The following is a 19,411-nucleotide window of genomic DNA, read 5'->3' on the forward strand; positions in this document are numbered from 1 at the left end:
AAATTCATACCGAGGGTCTGACCCTATATCCCTGTTCTCACCCAACCTTGAATTTAATAGACCATTAAGAGAAAAAGCTAAACCAATATAAACCAGTATAACATTTTAATACATTCATTGTCCTCTGCCTCTGCGTACTGAACTCAGGTTAGTTTTAGTGTAGGTATCTGCGCCCCCCTCCCTCCTCACAATGTTAATTTCCACTGGGCTGCTCTGGTCCTGGACCGGTTCACCAACCACAATAACTTCACAGTTGTATACGTGCCTCGTTACTCCCCATTCCCAAATCTGATGAAGGAATTCTTTTCGGACTGTGTTGGAAAGTATATGACCGCCAACCACCTGCCCGCCAACCTCTTCTGCACCAGTGACGTTGAGGTGGGGTCCGTCCAGGGTTGGATACGGCACGCAAGGCGATATTTTCCCTGTTACATAGCCAGGGATGGCAGACCATCCACGGCGGGATCCATAGACCATTGAAACTTTAGTAGATGTACTGTACTGGGACAATCTTTCACAGAAGTCTGTATGCAAAAATTGAAAAGGTATACAAAGTACTAAAGACAGCAGTGTTTGGTATAAAGTGCATCAGTGTGTTCTTGCTGCTACGGAAGACTAATTAAAATGGTGCATGTGTATCCTTTAGTTGCAAAAATTTGAAAAAGGATTGTTAAGTTTTTATTGCAGAGTTAAATTTTGACATAGAAGTGGGATCTTTATCTCCAAATGTCTCTTATTCAGCTTTTGTGAAGAGTTTTGACACAATTAGCAAAATTCCGCAACAAGTATGTAAGCAATTGGAAAAAAAACCCTGTAAGATTCCTGCTGCGGTGAAGCGGTGGCCTCATTTAATTGCAGTGGTCGCAGGCGAGCATTTTGAAAAGGAGTGCACGATGGAGACCCACATTTGAAGATTAACCTACGTCCTTTGGTTAGAAGGCAAAGCCATCCATCACAAACCCGTCTCTCACTTTAAGTGCATCCTGCAGAAGCTGAATATGAGGGCATCAACTTTGGCTGTGTCTTCAGCTTATCAATACCGCCAAAGAAGCACTGAAAAACACCCTGAGAACTATTTTTTTCCTCCCGGGTCACGGAAGGAGAGAAGCTGGAAGGGACATGTATTGCTTCAACAACAGACCATGCTCGGGCGGTACGGTAAACATTGGAAAATGATGGGAATACAATATATTAGACATGGGGCCAAATCCTGCACAATATGGCCTTGATTCTCACATCGTAGCTGAATGTAGGTTCCGGATAGGAGGAGGAGGCGTGGATGCACAGGTTGTCCGGCTCAGATAACTGCAATGAAATGACTGCATTCCAGTTTTGATTGAATTGATTGTCTTTTGGGGGGGGGGGGGGGGGATTTGTCAATAACAAATCAGTAAATACAGTAGAAATGATGTTGATATTAATTTAGCATTTAATCAATGCAGATAATCAAAAGCCATATTCTAAATAAAAGGTCAGAAGCATTTAAACAAAGTAATAAAACATTCCATTCATCATCATAATGATGGAAGCGATATAATTCAGTGGAGAGCATCCTGACAGGCAACATCACTGCCTGGTTTGGAACTGTACTGCTCAGGACCGGCGGGCCCCGCAGAGGGTGGTGCGTTCCGCCGAGCGTACCACTGGAACTACCCTCCCCTCCCTGCAGGACTTATACACCAGGAGGTGGAGTAGCAGAGCCCGCAGGGTCATGAAGGATCCTCACCACCCCAACAACGGACTGTTCCAGCTGCTGCGGTCGGGGCAAGCCCCTCCGCAGCCACACAGCGAGAACAGAGAGACTGACACGGAGTTTCTTCCCTCAAGCCATAAGAACTGTGTATGCTGAACTCACCAGGGGTTCTCACTGAGCCACACACATAGGCTCCACCACCTTATTGTACTGTATGTAGCATACTGTACTGCATACTGTATCACTGTTCTGGGTTACTGCATACTGCGCTGTATTGCTATTCTGCTTGGTGTAACTGTATTGCTGTGTTGTACTGTTGTATACTGTACTGTATATCTCCATACTCACTTTATTCACATGCACTTTACTGCACATCTGTATATACAAATAGCCTATCCCATGTACATAATTCTATTCCCTTGACTTTTATTTTGTACCCCCATTCTGTATTACCTTTTTGAGTCGTATTTAATTTTAATTTAATTTAATTTTAATTATTCTATTCACTAACTGCATTACGTTTTAGGGATCAGTTAGTTTCAGTTAGTTAGCTCGGTAGGAATTAGGGTAGCTATTATGTTCAGTTTAGTAACTATTGTGCATAATCTCCGGGTGCGTTGCAAAGACATTTCACTGCATATATGTATGAACGTATGTATATGTATGTGTTGAATAAACCCCTTGAATCTTGAATCTTAACTTTCATATCACAATTTTCAACATATTTACCATGGGTGTTGATGAAAAATGATGCAACAACATTTTTTACATCATTCCAACTTGGTAGCAGAGGATGGTTTTGATCCATCGGGCCCAGACGCCGATGGATCAAAACCCTCCTCTGCTACCAAGGGATCATTCGGTGTATAGAATAAATCAATATAATATGTAAGAGGATAACCCGCTCAATATATTTAATTGCATGATGCTGCTGTGAAAAATAACTCAAGAAATGTCAGTGTGTGATGTAAACATGTGATTTAAATGTAAAGAAACATGTTCAAAAAATCACAAAAGCACGTGGGTCGATGACATCACGAGGGGCGTGGCATATATATATATATATATATATATATATATATATATATATATATATACTGTATACAAACATCCCCCAAACTAAGGCAAGGCCACAGCCACCACCACAATAAACAAACACAAATTAAACACTGTAAGTTTACTGACGTTCGTAAAGGATGCTGGGTGAGCGTTTAACTGGAGCGCGCACGCCAAGTATTTAAAGCCTCGGGGACGCGCACGCAGATGGAACGGATAATGGCAACTGATGAGACTTTTCACCAGTAAACACAACCAAGTGTTTGAAGGGTAAAATTCTGCAACTGGTTATACAATTATTTCCACTCAACTAGATTTTTCTTTTCCACATTTCACCCATAGATTAACATTCTATATGAAAATGTTTTAAAAATGTTTTGAAATAAAAAAATGAACCTTATAAAAAATAGGAACGCTGCTGAATTTGCTGACTTCCACTCTTCGGCCTTCCGACTGGTTTTGTTCTTTGTATGTTAAGTTATTATTGACTATGAATAAAGTCAGTGAATTTAAAATGATTTGCATGGCCCAGTATCTGTGTTCACTGAGGACCACATTGTCCCTCATTTTTCATGTACCTCATGAAAACAAATAAAACAAATCCCATCCAAAAATGATACTGGTGTGTTCCCGTTGTTTGTGCACGTTGATTACGACACAGACAGTACATGTTGAAAAAATGTAAAGATTATATGTGTCTGTGTTGTATATTTGACAGTCTTCTCTGCTTAACACACACAGTTTGGATTTTGAGATCAATATATGAATGATATTGATAATAAATCAATATCTAATAAAATGTAAAAATAAGCGCATTGATGCGCATACCATACACAAGAACAACTGGAGGCAGATGCCTTTTGCTTCCATAATTATCTTTAACGTTTAAAAGTGGACATTTCAGCAGTAGTCTGGAGCTTTTCGGCAGTTTTGTGGACTGTCCTTGGTTTCTCATTATGTGTATGGTCAATGGTTTTGATAAATACACAGTATTTTGTATTTGCTGTAAGGGAATTCCGCAACTCATCCTACTGCAAAGCTGGTTTAATGTCAGTTTCTTAATGCATAATGCTGGGTAATTGGTATGGGTAATGTCATGTAAAATGCTGAGTACCTGATGTGGTTTGTTTTGGTTTTATTTACACCTTTGGTCTTCGCTTGAACAGCAATTTCATATGAGGTGTGTGGTCATGAAAGTGTTGATGCTTATTAGAGTTGTGCGCTGTGTCCGTAGAAGAAACAAGGCGACTTGGAATTGGGGGCCTTTTGTTGTGTTATACTGTCCCCTATAGGATTACACTGGACATTACGCTTTGTGAGAGTGACGTACTTCCCGCAGCCAGGGTGAGGCAGCATCTGCTTATTTTAAAATGAAAAGAAAGAAAAGATTTCAGTTGGATTCCTTTGTCCTTGGCCCTGTTCAGGAATCAGATTCCTCTCAAGGGAAGTTCCCATTCCACCCTGTCCAAGTTACACATCCAGGCAAATAAGCGGCCGGCACATCAAGTTGGCTTCTTTCAGAATTGTTCGAAATGTGTCAAAGCGTACGACTTAGCGAGGATATAAACTGTGAATTAGGGAGCTGTTTAAATGTTTAATTATGTACTCGACGCCATATTTACTTCATTTGTTTGCCCAGATGGAGACTTGTTGAATCAGCTGGCGTGTCTATTAAAATCTTAGCGGCTTCCTCATTTATAAAAAAAACAAAACCAAAAAAAACAACCCACTAAACTCGGTGTTCATCTCCAACTAAACGGTAAATTTATTAGTCACCGAGATAATCCAGGATTTGAAAAATAAGAAAAATGAAAGGGGGCGGGGTTGAGTGAAATAAACTTTGTGCGCCCAATTTATATATAAATGATGATAGGGAACATCATCAACTTCCGTGCAGCCCCTGCCCTCACATCAGCTAAATAGGTCGAGGACCTCATTATTAGAAGAGATTACATTTAATCTGAGAAAGGTGTATAATTAGAAATAGAAAAAAAACAAACAAAAAAAAAAAAACTCCCCGTCAACACCGTCATTCATAACCTGAAAATCGAGGTGACAAAGCTCCCATATCCATGTTAGCTCAGCTGCTGGAGCAGACCCGGTCTATAAATACCCCCCAACACACACACGCACACACACACACACACACACACGCACACACATACACACACAACCCGCAACAAAGTTTTGTGGAGCCCAAAATCAAGGCCAAAGAAGAGTGAGCGATTCGATCGGCGACAATCGGGGTCTAACGTGAGAGCGGGCAGTGTCGGGCACCTGGGATGGGTCCGGATCCCCTTCCCCTTCCTCCTGTTGTCCTTGTCACTACTTGTACAATGAGCAGCGGCCGACGAGCTTCTGGCAGATGATCCCTCAACTCCCGAGCCGTGACCTGATTGGCTGACCCTGCAGGATTACCATCCCTCCACACGATGCCATTATTGCTCCGCTCGTCGCCTGGCTCCGAGCTCCTTCCACTTCTCCCCCCCCCCCCCTTCCTCCTCCTCCTCTCTCTCACCCGTCCCCTCCCCAGAGCGAGGGCGCAACGCGGCCGCGTACGAGAGTGCGATGGAACCGCAGTGTCGCGCGTGTGCGCTCGCCGGTGCCTATGAATTTGTAATATCCGCGGCTGTGTTCGGAATTTCGCAGGTCGCTTTCCATTTGCAAAGTCTCCTATATTTCTCCACTACATGCGCCATTTTGTGTCTTGCCCCCCTCCCCACCCACCCACCCATCCATCTCTCTCTGACGGGGGAGACATCGCTCCCCGGGCCGGGAACAGGGCTGATGCATTATGGGAATGGAAACAGTTGCGCGGTGGGATCCCAGGAAGCGGGGGAAGATAAGGCAGAAGGGGCGGAGAGGCGGATGCCCCCCCCCACACACACACACACACACACACACACACACCCGGTCCTCCTGCGATGCTGCAGATAGGGCCTAATCACGTTCATTACATCAATTAGGGGGCAGAGCTGAAAACAAACGCAGGGCCGGGGACTCAGTCAAGACAACCACAACCACCAGCGCCGCCACCGCCAGCCGCCCGACCGCCCGCCCGCCCGCCCGCCCTCCCGACGCCGCCTCCCCGCCTGCCGATCGATCTCGGAACGCAGAAACACCGAGCGCACATCCTCCACCCGTCGACCTCCTCCAACCTTTTCCGTCACCTTCACCCATCTGACCGCCACGCCCCTCCCGCTCGCCCAGTCGGCCTGCGCAGGCTCCACCGCCCCGGGTCCATCCATTCAAGGTGCGGGGTCTATGTGACCAGTGGCTGATGTTCAATCATTTGTAATTTGGATCATTTTGACGCCTCGAGGAGGTGTTGACCGAGCAAACCAATAGATCAGGCCGCACAACAAGTGAGGGAGCTGGAGGGAGGTTCCGGCCTCAATAAGTCGGCCCGATTTACATTTTACCCTTTTTACCCCAACTGAAGATATATTGTACTGTACAGTTTTAAGCGGTGGTGGTGGTGGTGGTGGGGGGGCTGTTCTGTGCTCCAGAGCACATGAAATCCCAAGTGCGGGTAGAACTTTTCCTCCACCCCACCACCACCACCACCATTACGAACGATTACGAACAAAGGAGCCGTCTTGAAGGAGAAGACGACTGCGGATCCGTTCCAGGAGACCCCGCCGGCGCGGGTTTAAGCCCGGCGGCGACAACGGACGCCTAAAAGAGCGACACGCTGAAAAAAAGGAATCACCATCTCAGCCGGTTTGATCGTTTGTACGGTATCCGTACATCTGCGGAGCGCTAACGAAGGGCTTGAGAGCTGATCTCTCTTACGGGAACCGGCTCGGATCCGCCGCAAATCCGGAGGGCTCTCGAGTGCGGGGTGAGAGCCCCCCGGCAACAGGAAGAAGAAAAAAAAGGAAAAAGCGGGGGGTATTTTGGACCAAATCTCAGAGAGTATCCCCCTCTGCCATCAGAGTTTTATTTTTTTTTACTGGTTGATAATCTCTACAACGCAATCCTCTTTGGGGGGCTGGGGGGCTGGAGCCAAATCCTGGCCCAATATATTCATTTCCTCTTCATACTTCAAAACTACAGAATTAAGTGTCCAATTATTATACTTTCTTGTGAGTCCCAATAAAATTAAGTGGCGAGGGCTTTCACTTTTCACACGGACGTGCCGTGAAACCAATCACACACGCACACACGCGCACACACACACACACACACACACACACACACACACACATTCACGTTCACATTCAAGCGGATGGACGGACAGACAGACCGACCGAGGGGGGTGAAGCTGGCGACACGTGGAATGTCACGAGGCGAAGGGAAGAAAAAAAACCATCGGCGGGATCGGCCGGCGCGTCCTGCGACGCGGGCCATGCCCCCGTGACGCGCTCCGGCATGCCGTGCCACTTGCGTAACGGCGGCCCCTCTGCATTCAGAGCGAGCAGCGTCTCAGATTGTCTGTCGGCGATTGCGCCGGCTGACGGACAGGTATGCGTCCTGGTGTTCACACCCCTTGGAAGAGGGGACGAGCAGGTGCGTGGGTGGTTGCATGGTTGGCCAATGCAATATCCCTGTGTGTGTGTGTGTGTGTGTGCGCGTGTGTGTGTGTGTGCGTGTTTACCGTGCTCCCCCAGTCTCCTTCCCTTCCTTCCCCGGGACCTCGCGCCTTCTTCAGTGGCCACGGCCGGGGCCGGCCCGGGCCAGTGTGTGAGGGACAGCAGAAGAAGAGGATGGGAGCGATGGCGCCGGAAGAAAAAAAAACAAAAAAAAAACCACCCAGAGATAAAATGGTTCGATAAGCACGGGGGGAGAGAGGGGTTAAAAATGGGAAAGTGGACGGATTGAGAGAGAGAGCGAGAGAGCGAGAGAGAGAGAGAGAGAGAGAGAGAGAGAAATGATTTTTGTGTGTATTGGCTGATGTTACTGATATGCCGGAGCCACAGTGAGCACAGAGGAAGGTATGCTCCACCCTCCCCCGCCGCCGCCACCACCACCACTACCGCCTCCACCCCAACCATCTGAAGCGCTATCGGCAGACGTGCATCACAGTGACACCGCCAAGCCGCCGCGTATGTAAAAGATCGCCGGCTTTTATTTCATCTCCCGCCGACGGTTATGAATAAAAAAGCCGGGGCGAGGCGACGGAGTGAGGGGGGACAGAGGGAGAAGGAGAAATGAAAGAGAGGAGGAAGGGGAGGAAGGGGAGCGCAGAGGGAAAGGGACTCCGTCCGTCCGTCGGCCTCCGCCCAGCCATCGGGTCCTCTCCCCCCCCCCCCCCACCGTCTCGCCGTCTCTTGTGCCGGCGCCTTCGTTATTCCTCTTTTCTCTTAAATTCCTCCACTAACTCATTCTCTCTCTCTCTCTCTCTCTCTCTCTCCCTCGTTCCCCTCTGCCCCCCGTCTCCATCCTGGCTCTCGGGCTAAACCTCCCTCGTTATCGGAATCTGACACGTGGTGAATCAGGGAGTATCTCGCGGCCCCCGCTATCGGACCCCTCTCCATCTCGCGCTCACCCCCCTGCACTCCGGCCCATCAATCAGATAGGCCGAGGGCTGGACGCCGCCGGGGACAACCCCGGCGAAACATTTTCTCCCTGAAAAAACTAGCGGACGATTACCAGGCGGGAGTATCTCACCTGTATTCCCAAACATCGCTCCAAAATGTCTCGGAATGTCAATGTCTCGCCCGGCGCGTCGATGCGTCGTACTGGTCGACCGAGGGCCGGGGAGTCACGACTGAAATAAAACGTGTGTGTGGGGGGTGGGGGTGGGTGGGGGTCGCGCTCTGCGAAACGGGGCCGGCGTTTGGGAAAAAAAAAACAAAAAAAAAAAACCAGTATGTTTGAGCCTCTCATCCTCTCATCTATTATTGAAGAAGGGCCACTAGATCAAGATCTCATCAGGCCCGGGACAGTAGATAGTGTTTCATGGTGGCGTTGTCTTTAAATATTCCCCCAGATTGAAAGCCTCAAAGTAAACTTCAATTACGGCGGTGATTAGATCTGGCCTGCTCCATTAGAGGACATTCTAGCTGGAGGGCGGGTGTGGCGGCGGCGGGTGGGGGCGGGGGTGGGGGCGCCGGCGAGGGAGCACGGCGCAGGACTTACAGACCCCCGGCCAAGGAATTACCAACTATTGATCTTGCTGCCACAAGCCATCTGACAATGACATTATAGTTGTGTGGTTTGGGGTATGTGTGTGTGTGTGTGGGGGGGGGGGGGGGGGGCATCACAGTACAGTGGGGCGCACGGGGCTAATGTAGTCTCCCCGAAGCACTCAGACATGGGAGATGAAATCCCATTTCATTTGGGATAGTGGTGGAAAAAGAGAGGAATGGGTTTTTTTTCTCCTCCTCGGCCGTGGCCGTGGGTTGATGATGTTAGTGGATTTCCCACTTTCAACAGAAATATGGGGGGCGCGGGAGTTAGGGATGATGTATGTTTGTGTGCGTGTGTGTGTGTGTGTGTGTGTGTGTGTGTGTGTCTGTGTGTGTGTGATTTGTGGAAGGGGGGGCGGGGATCTGTACAGCTTTGAACCTCTGACAAACCCTTGAAAAAGAAAAAGAAGAAGAAGAAAACAGACTTTTGTGACAAGTCACGAAGATTTCGATTATGATTGGCCGCCGCTGTCCGCACAGATGAGAGCTCTACCGCGAAACTCTCCTGGAGAAAGAAAGCTGACGTATTATGGTGACGAGATAGCGGCAGCCAAAAATAAAAAAGTGAGACGATCAAAAGAAACGCCAAGGGTGGAGGAAGGCGTCCCAGTAGGTACACGGCAAGTACCAGCACTTCCTCTTGTGGACGGGGTCGTACCCAGTCGAGCTTTCAATCACTTCTTTTGATTTGTCCATTTTTTTTTCCGCTCATTGACTCATCCGTCTCTCTGGTTCGGACAATTTCGACGCGGACGTGAAACCGTCACCGAGTTTGAAGAGCGACCATTGAATGGGGCGCTCAGTGCAGCTCTTGTCGCCGGGGCGATTTTTACGAGGACGGGGGACGGGGGTACCGGTGCCTGAGCGCGTTATCGGACCCGTCGCCAGGCCGGTCACACGCGTATGTATTCTGGAGCGCGATGTTCTCCGAGTCCGTCCCACCGACTCTTTAATCCACCTCATCTCATCAATTTCTTTCCCATGTACTGTACCTCTCGTCCCCGGCAAACATACAATACGCAACCGCTGCGCCGCCGGCATGAGTAAACACAAACCGACGCGAGGGAAAAGCGACACCCGGGACACCCACGGTTGGAGGGCTCTGACGAAGGGCAGAGGAGGAGGAGGAGGAGGAGGGTGGGGGTCAATGTTATTTATTAAAAATCGCGCGGCGGAGGAAAAGGAGAGATAGCCGCTCAAGTGGCGGAGAAAAATAAGGGGGGGGGGGGGGGGGTAAGGAAGGGAATGGAGAGAAAGCCGGAGAAAGGGAACGAGGGGACGGGGTGAGGGGAGGAGTGATAGAGCGAGAGAGAGAGGGAGAGAGAGAGGGAGAGGGAGGGAGAAGATAGATCACGGTCCTGAGCGGTTGTGACAAGCGTAGACCCTATCAGCCGCTGTTTGTTTGCACACTCCCCGCTCTGCATTAAAGGAGCCGTCCGGGGGCCGCGAGCGCTCCATCTCATCACCTGACACGCCAACAGATGTTAGGGGCCGATAAGGGTACCCCCACCACCCCCCCCCCCCCCCCCGCACACCACCCAACTCTCTCTCTGTTTGCATCTGCGATTACCTTTCGCACAAAGCAGGACGGAGGTGGAGATGGGGGGAGGCGGAGGAGAGAAGATGGGAAGGACGGGGTGAGCGGGGGGCTGGGATCCCTGTTCTCTCTCTCTCTCTCTCTCTCTCTCTCTCTCTCCTCCCCGAACCACCAACCCCAAAAATAAATAGGGAGCGAGAGAGGGAAGGAGAGGCGGCGGAGGGGCGGTGGGTGCGATGGAGTGCTTAATGGCCGCACTCGGGCTTCCGGGCCCCGTCCCGCCCCCTGTTTGTCTCGCGGCTAATCGGCTTACGTCCATAAGGACGGCTGCACCGCCGTCATTAGCCAATGATAATGATATTATTTAATAGGAGGGGCGGGGACGCGGAGGGGGAATTAAGGAGACGCGCTATCTGATGGCCAGCTCCGTTTTTTGCAAATGACGCCCCCCCCCCCCCCCCCCCCCCCACGCCACACCGGTCGATCGGGATTGTTGTGTTTTTTCGCGGCGGCCGAATCCAGCGGCTTTTTGACCGTCCTCAAGCAGCGGACCATTTATGGCGGCCGGTTTGTTCTGGCCAACGCCGCGGACCGAATTGGGATGTCGAAACCCAAAAAATGGGAAACGTTCACGCTCTCCCGCGACGGCGAACGAAAGTCAATGACTCCGAGGACACACACACGCGCACGCACACACACGCGCGTGCACACACACACGCAAACACACACACACACACAATGGACACATCTCCCCTCCCTCCCGTCCCCCTCCTGATCACTAATTTATGATACAATTTGCTGACGTTTCTATATTTGTTCCGCCGAACACTCCGGCGTGGCGTCAAATTACCGGCTACAAAAGATCATAGAAACCCAATATCACGCGTCCCATTCTCTGCAATCTGAATGGAGAGATTGCATTTCTTTCTTTCTTCCTTTCTTTCTTTCTTCCTTTCTTTCTTCCTTTTTTCTTTCCGAGTCCTTGGAGGGGGGACGGAGTTGTGGGGGGCCGGGGGGGCCGGGGGGGGGGGGTTGACATTACTAAACACAACTCAGCCAATAGAATAAACAAACTGGGGAGATAAACAACAATGCAATCTCCATCTGCGCGTAAACAATACGCGGGGAAAGGGGTGTGCGTTCTTGTGTGTGTGCGTGTGTGTGTGTGTGTGTGTGTGTGTGTGCTGCAGGGGGGGGGGGGTGGCTCTGGCGATGAGACTGAATATGTGTCGATGATAAGCCAACCAAGGTAATCAATGTGGTAATGATAGGGAGGTAGGGGAGGCGGTGGGGTGGGGGTTGTTTGTACACCGGCTCCTATCGCAGGGAGTCATCAGCCGGATTCTTTATGGCCCCCCCTGTGTGCGGGCACGGGCGCCGGCGTGCGTGCGAGAGCGAGCGGCGGCGGCGGCGGCGGCGCGAGCGGCGTGACAAACGCGTCATCTGGTGTGCGAGGGAGATAAGCGCCAAATAATTGCGGCCTGACAGGCCTGAATAATGGCCAAATTAGACAGAAGGTGCGCAGCGTTATGAGCGGCCAAGACACTCAAGGCTGGCTTTGACACGGAGGTGCGCTTGATTAAGGCTTCTCCGCCCCCCCGACGACGACGACGAAGATGATGATGATGATGATGATGATGATGTGGATGCTGTCGTTAGCCCCCCCACCCCCCTTCCCAGACTCCTCTACTTCTACCTCCGCCTCTCTCCAACCCCGCCAGGCGGGTTTATTTGCACAGCACATTTCATACACGAGGGCAATTCCAAGTGCTTTAAGGTAAGGCGTAAGAGACAATGTATGAAGGCAGGAAGAACACAAGCGTGGAAATAAAAGGGTACAAACTGATAAAGGACGTAATAATAATCACAGAGATAACAGCTTGTGCAAATGAAAAGAAATGAAAGAAAACAGGCCGGCAGACAACACGGGGACCCGCTGTACGTCCAGTTCGGTCTTTTGGACTCCACATTTAATCATGGCGGGATTCAAACCCACACGCACACTGGTCATTGGGACTTCAACCCAGTCTACAGACTTGAACATGGCGGCACTGAAACCGACACCCACTTTGGTTACACACACACACACACACACACACACACACACACACACACACACACACACACACACACACACACACACACACACACACACACACACACACACACACACACACACACACACACACACACACACACACACACACACACACACACACACTCACAAACAGCACAGTGGCAGGAAAGGGCTCCGTCGACGGAGAGGCGGACGTGCCGATTCACACAAGGAGCTGAAAAAAAGGAGAAAAGCAGGGGAACAAGAAAGGTGGATGGCAGAGGGTCAGACGCGGGGCAAACTGCAGCCGTGGCGCTGGGGGCAGGGCGGAGAGGGGGACGGAGGCAGGGCTTGGGTCTTTTGATGTCACGTAGACCCGGGAGTGGCTGTTTTGTCTGGGCCGGGGTTGCGCCGCGCTCGGCTGAAGAGATGACAGAAGGACTTTGTGCGAGGCCTCTGTTTGACTGACGCCCGACTGACGGGATGGGGACGGGGACGGGGGAGGGGGGTAGGGGGATAGAAAAAAAAACAAACACAACAAGGTGTCTTTATTTATCTTTGAATTTGAAAGTGCAGGCTGACAAGGTTCACGAACAATAAGGTGTGTAGCACTGGCAAAGTGTGCATCACTTCGGACTAAAGATGGATGAGGGATACCGTGTGTTGTGATGCCTCCCATGTGATATCATGGGCGATATCATGCTACCGTGTCAGCTGCCAAAAGGTTTTCAGCCTCACTGTTTTTGGAAAGATACACACACACCAACACACACACACACACACACACACACACACACGCACACACACACACAAACACAAACATACACACAACCTCCGCCCGCATCACCTCCACCAGGAGCGAGCTGATCCCCATCGATAATCTGCTGGCTGATCGCTGCCCAAGCAGACTGTTATCGGAGGGCATGATGGCGATGGGAGATTTAGTGGTTTTACATGCTTCTATCTGTGGACCCCACCCCCCAGCCCCAACACTCCAAACTCCACCAGCAACACCAGAGATAGACAGGATTTTGGAGTCGGCGGGTAATCGGGTGGGGTGGGTGTCATTTGGCTCATGTATATAATCGGCCTATTTATCGCCGGATCCATCGTGCCAAAGTGCTCAAACACTGCTGTGATCACAGATCAAGGCCTCAGAGATGCTATTGTTGTTTCATGTTTTCTGTGTGTGTGTGTGTGTGTGTGTGTGTGTGTGTGTGTGTGTGTGTGTGTGTGTGTGTGTGTGTGTGTGTGTGTGTGTGTGTGTGTGTGTGTGTGTGCACTCGGCATAGTATCAAAATCATTTTGCGAGGACATCCGAATAGATAGAAGATAACAAATAAATAAATACTTGTTTCTGCCGTAGTTCGGGACGGGGATCAGATGAATTTCTGATATTCTGTGGGCCCGTGGCCAGCCAGTCTCTTCCATGTTCTACACCGCCATCCCCCTCTACCTCGGCCTGGGTGGGGGAGGTTCTCAGGCCAACGGGGGCCGGGGGAGGGGAGGTGTCCCTGAACTCGAAACAAGCCTCATGTTCCCCGAGAGCTGGACCCGTTCAGTGCGAGAGAGGGCGAAGACCCTTGAAGCATGGGTAAGGGTAATCAAGAGAACAGAGCAGTCCATGGATCCGGGTGGTGAGCCGTCCATTTGGGGCCATCTCGAGTCTTCCCCTCAAAAGACAGACCCACCCCGCCCCCGCTTTTGCTTTTGATACCATTACTGGGTGAGGTGTCGGGGGGCGGGAGGGGCGGTAAATGGGAGAATTTGGAAGCGAGCTGGTGAGCGGGCGCGCTGGGAGAAAAGCCCGTTTGGGAGGCGGCGGTGGAACTGCAATCTCCGGCGTCCACTCTCTCCCCCAACAGCCCCACAACAGCATTAAAGGCAAAAGCACCGCGAGGGAGTCCAGGAAATCACGGGCCCCCAAACGTGCCCACTCGGGCTTAGGGAACACATGCATACACCGTACAGGGAGGGTGGATCAAACCGAGATTTCTCGCCGAATTCTTGAACTAATCGAGCGCAGAGTTGCTGCCCCAGTCGTGTTTTCGAGTTTGGGGGTGGTAAAAGGCAGTTTTTAACCCTTTGAACTGTGAAAGAAGAGTGGAAGTTAGCTCACATTGTTCCCCATGAAATTCTCATTACATAATACGCGTAACAAAAAGTCATTAGACCCTTGAGTGAATGTGACTTCACGTCTCAAAGTCTCCGGAATGTTCGTTAACGCCTACGTTGTCCAAAGCCAACTTAAGAAAATGCCCTTTCTGGCCAATACCAGCGATCGCTTCCAGCCTCGTGTCGTAGGATAATCCTAAATCCACATCACATCTCTCCCCACGCCCCCGGTATTCCCTTAAAAGAAAAAAACCGCAAAAAAAAAGTCCAAGATCTCGGCTCACTCTTTACCGTGCCTTTCAAACGCCGCCAGATGCCCTCCCACCTCATTCCTTATCCCCTCTCTTTCCTCCTCTTCATCCAATTGTCCGTCAGTCATTGTTTTATTCGGCTTTCCTCCTCTGTCCCTACTGCCAACAACCCTCCCCAAAAAAAAATCCTCTCAGATTTTGATTTCTGACCAAGAACTATCTACCAAGGGGCTGCCCATAATGCAATGGAAAGGAACATGGGGGGTACAGCATGTGAGCTCGCCGGTAGTAGTACAACCTCAAACCCTCATAATATTGTATTCCCGTTTACAAGTATCTCTCATCCAACACTCGCTTCCGGCTGTGCTCAACAGAGCGCACGGTGCCTTATAAATCCTCTGCCCGGTCACAGTCTTGTCGCTTTATCTTTCTCAAAGTGCTTTCGCGGATCGAAAACCTCCGCCGTTTGCAAGGGGGGGGGGGGGGGGGGGGTTCGGCATTTCTGACACCGCGGTCGGCTTTTGTTTCTCTCTCTTAGTCAAAGCCGCCGAGACAATAAAACCAGCCCCGCGGGTCCCGAGGCGAGCCGCGGTACATCAAATCAAAACGCGGGCCGGGCTGTAAAACCTTGCTGTTGTTGTTTTTCTCGCTCTTGTCACTGACACATGTCACAATCCCCTTTTGTTCCGAGCGTCCGTATCGCCAGCCCCCGTCGCACAGAGAGCGACGCCGGACGCCAAACATGACTACACGCCTTGCCTCTCTGCTGTGGTCCGGCGGCCCTTTAATGTGGTGTGGGACTGTGGAAGCGCTCCTCAGCCCCCTCCCAAAATCCACTGTGACCGACACCGGAAAGAACCATCCGAAAAAAGAGGCGGGTGGGGGAGGGGGGCAAACCACTGCGTTCCTCAGCACTTGGGGCGAGAAAAGAACAACAACGAAGGGTTTGTCACCCCACCCCCACCGGCACCCCTGCTGCGCCCACGCCTCCCCTGGCCGGTGCGAAGACGTGTTAACAGGCCGCACCTCGGGGATTCGTTCCCGCATCTGATCACATCCCGCCGGTGGGCCCCGCTGCGGTTATCTGCTCAGGGCCAGGGTGCAGGGGAGTGATGGAGTAGGGGAGCGATGGAGCAGGGGAGCAGGGGAGCATGGGCGTGGGATGCCTGGCTTGGACCGGGGCGGAGGGAAGGGAGGGGTGCGCCACCCATCCACTTTAGGACGGTACGGGATCATCATTGTCTCCTGTCTCACCCTGTCACTTACCATTAGCGAGTCCCTGGTTGACACGCTGCGCGTTCAAATGTGTGTGTGTGTGTGTGTGTGTGTGTGTGTGTGTGTGTGTGTGTGTGTGTGTGTGTGTGTATGTGTGTGTGTGTGCTCGCGTGTGTACTTGCGCGCGTGCGTGCAAACACCATGCCGGTTGTGTGGTCCTGGCATCACAACTCACACATACTCACATGCAGTCTTCTTCTCTCACTTCTCACTGCCTTCCTTTTCAATCACACACACACACACACACGCACGCACACACACACACACACACACACACACACACACACACAAACAACCGTGCACATTCATCACAATCGTACACACACACACACACACACACTCCGACACTACCGACACTTTCGCAGCAAACCTACACAGTGGATTGGAAATGGCGCAGCTCTCCACGGCAGACTGTGTGTGGGAGGGACAGTGCCACAGGCGCTGAGTCTCTCTATAGCCCATGTGAAATCACATGTAGGCTGCGATCAGCCTCCAACCACACCAGGCACAATCAAACGCACAGACGGGGAGAGAGAGAGAGAGAGCGAGAGAGAGACGGAGAGGGAGAGAGCAAGAGGGAGAGAGCTTTAGACCACCAAGGGAAGCACAGCTATGCCACTGGATGCCGAGGCTGTCTTCGTGTTAGACTCTTTTTCTTCACTGTTCCAAAGTATTCACCACTTTAACCAGATTAAGAGCTTGGGGAATAAACAGGCCTGACGCCACTAAGTGGGGAAACACAGGAGCAGAGAGTTAGGGAATTAGAGAAGCAGGGTGAAAATGGGAGCGCAGACATTCACGGGATAACGCCCCGAGAGGCGATCAGAATTGTTATGATATTAAGGCAGTCGTGCTCAAGCAGATGAATAGATGAACAAAGCCGGGGTGGCAAATAGAGACGTCTCACATTCATTACTGGGAGAAAGATCTCCCTCTGTTCTCTTGCAAGGCCCTGCAAATGAACGTATGGGGTGCGTGGCCTCGGAATCTGCTGTAGATGTTTGTCAGTAGCATTATCTCAATGGACGTTGCCTCTCGCGTGAGACCCAGGAGGCCTCAGGAAAACGTTGACCTCTTTTATTTTATTTTAAAGCCGACAGTGGAGGAGGACATTGATCTGGGTTTTACCCAGGAAACCGTTACGGCCGAGTGATGGGACCAATGAGGAAGCACTTTCAACAGCAGTTTGTCCAATTTGACAGTTTGCAATTTGCCAGTTTGACATTTGCCAGTTTGCAGTTTGCCAGTTTTCCCTCGATGATGGCGTGAGGACGACGATGAGGACAAGTGACCAGCGTTTGCAGTCGACTTGTAGCTATCAACTTGTCCCAGGCTCCGGACCCGAGCGTTACGAACTTCCTGTAAAGCTGCGTGCTGGCAGGACCAGGGGACATGACCTGTCCTCCGGGGGATGACCGAGCAGTGGGCACGGGGAGAGTGGGGAGTCTTGCAGGCAGACAGCGGTGCTTTGAGCGTTATCGTTAACCCACGCGCTAACCATGACACCCAAACCGAAAAGGAGAGAACTGCGTCGGTCAGGTGCGAGATATTTTAAAGCAAAAAAAAAGATGTCTACACACAGTTGCCAATGCACCAAGAAAACCACTTCAGGGGCTTCTAAGAAAAACTATACAGCATTTAAAACAACATAAACTATATGTGTGTACATTTTGCAATGTTTACCGTGCAATGTAGTGCATGATTGATGTGTGGAAAATTGCAAGGAATGAAAGACAAAATAACCAAGTGTTACGGCAATAAGGTGAACCCAATAGTATTCTATGTTGTGACAGAGTTGGGTGTCCTTATGGCCTGGTGGAAGAAGCTCTTGCTGAGTCTCTCTGTTCTGGTCTTGCGGCTGTGGAGGCGTCTGCCTGACCGCAACCACTGGAACAGTCCATGGTGGCGATGGTGGGGATCCTTAATAATATTCTCAGCATTGGTGCTGTGCCGGCTGGTGAATAAGTCCTGAAGGAGGGTGAGTGTTGTCCTGGTGGTAGGCTCGGCCGAAAGTACCACTCTCTACAGGGTCCTGAGAGGAGCATTTCCCATACCTGGCGATGATGCACCCTGACAGGATACTCTCGATAGTTTTGCCGATGTTCAGGTAGAGGCTGTTGACCTGTCACCACAATGTTAGATCCACCTCTCCAAAGTAGGCCTTCTCATCGTTGTGGGAGACCTGGCCCACCTTAACTGTGTCATCAGCGAATTCAATGATGGTGTTGGAGCTACACTTGGCAAAACAGTCTTGTGTGTACAGAGAGTACAGCAGGGGACTCAGGGCACAACCTTGGGGGGCTGCTGTGTTTTAGGGTGAGGGGGTTTGAGGTGTGGCAGCCCACCCTCACCACCTATGGTCTGCCGGTCAGGAGGTCAAGAACCCAGTTGCTAAGGATGTACCCAAATCTGAATATGTTATTCCGGAAAGCACAAATAATGCGATGGAAACAGATATTTCTTTGACCCGAAGTTGCTCGTTATTATTCAGAATGAAAAACTGCAGGGTGTCTCCATGGCAGTCGCCGATTCCGCTGGGCAGCTTACTGCTTGCCTTGTTACCAGGAAAAGCCCCGTGACATTACCGTAGACAACGAGATTAGCGGAGGTACTTGGGCCAGTTCTCCATGTTTGGCTGCCCCGCTAGACCCAAACAGGGCTCCCTACTCACGCCACCTCGACAACCCCCCACCGGCTTTCTATGCTGATTCCTGCAGGGAGGGTTTCTGGAGGGTTTCTAGTGCTGAGCTCCACGGTATATACAGATAAGAACCGGAGGGACCCTATGCGGGTCACGTGGACAGAATCTCCGCTGATAACCATGTCCCCCACCTCTCCGTCTGAGCGAGATGAGAACCATGTGATGGAATATCAAGGCAATTACTATTATAAAGTAGTAATTCACGTTTCCCTCTGGAACTGCAGTAACGTTGACACATCTGGAAAAGCAAACACAGCATAATTGGAATTTTGGATTATTCCCTTCAATTGAAGGATATTTTTTGATATATCTTTACTGTAAATATTTTCCATTTCCAATGCAAAAGAAGCTTTCGATTTATAAAACTATTTTCAGTTTCTGATTGTTCAAAATCCCCAGTTAAAAGGGGGGGGGGGGTGTCAGACAGTTCATAAAACTTAGTTTAGTTAAAAATAAAAATAAAAAAAGAGAGAAACAGTGGTGAAAACTACAGTACGAGGATGTGGAAATATGCAGTAATTCATAATTAATGATATGCCGATATTAAATTAATTTGATGCTTTAAAGGCACCAAAATTGCCAATGAGTGAATT

This window comes from Zeus faber, assembly GCF_960531495.2.
Source record: "Zeus faber genome assembly, chromosome: 21".
NCBI classification, from domain to species: domain Eukaryota; kingdom Metazoa; phylum Chordata; class Actinopteri; order Zeiformes; family Zeidae; genus Zeus; species Zeus faber.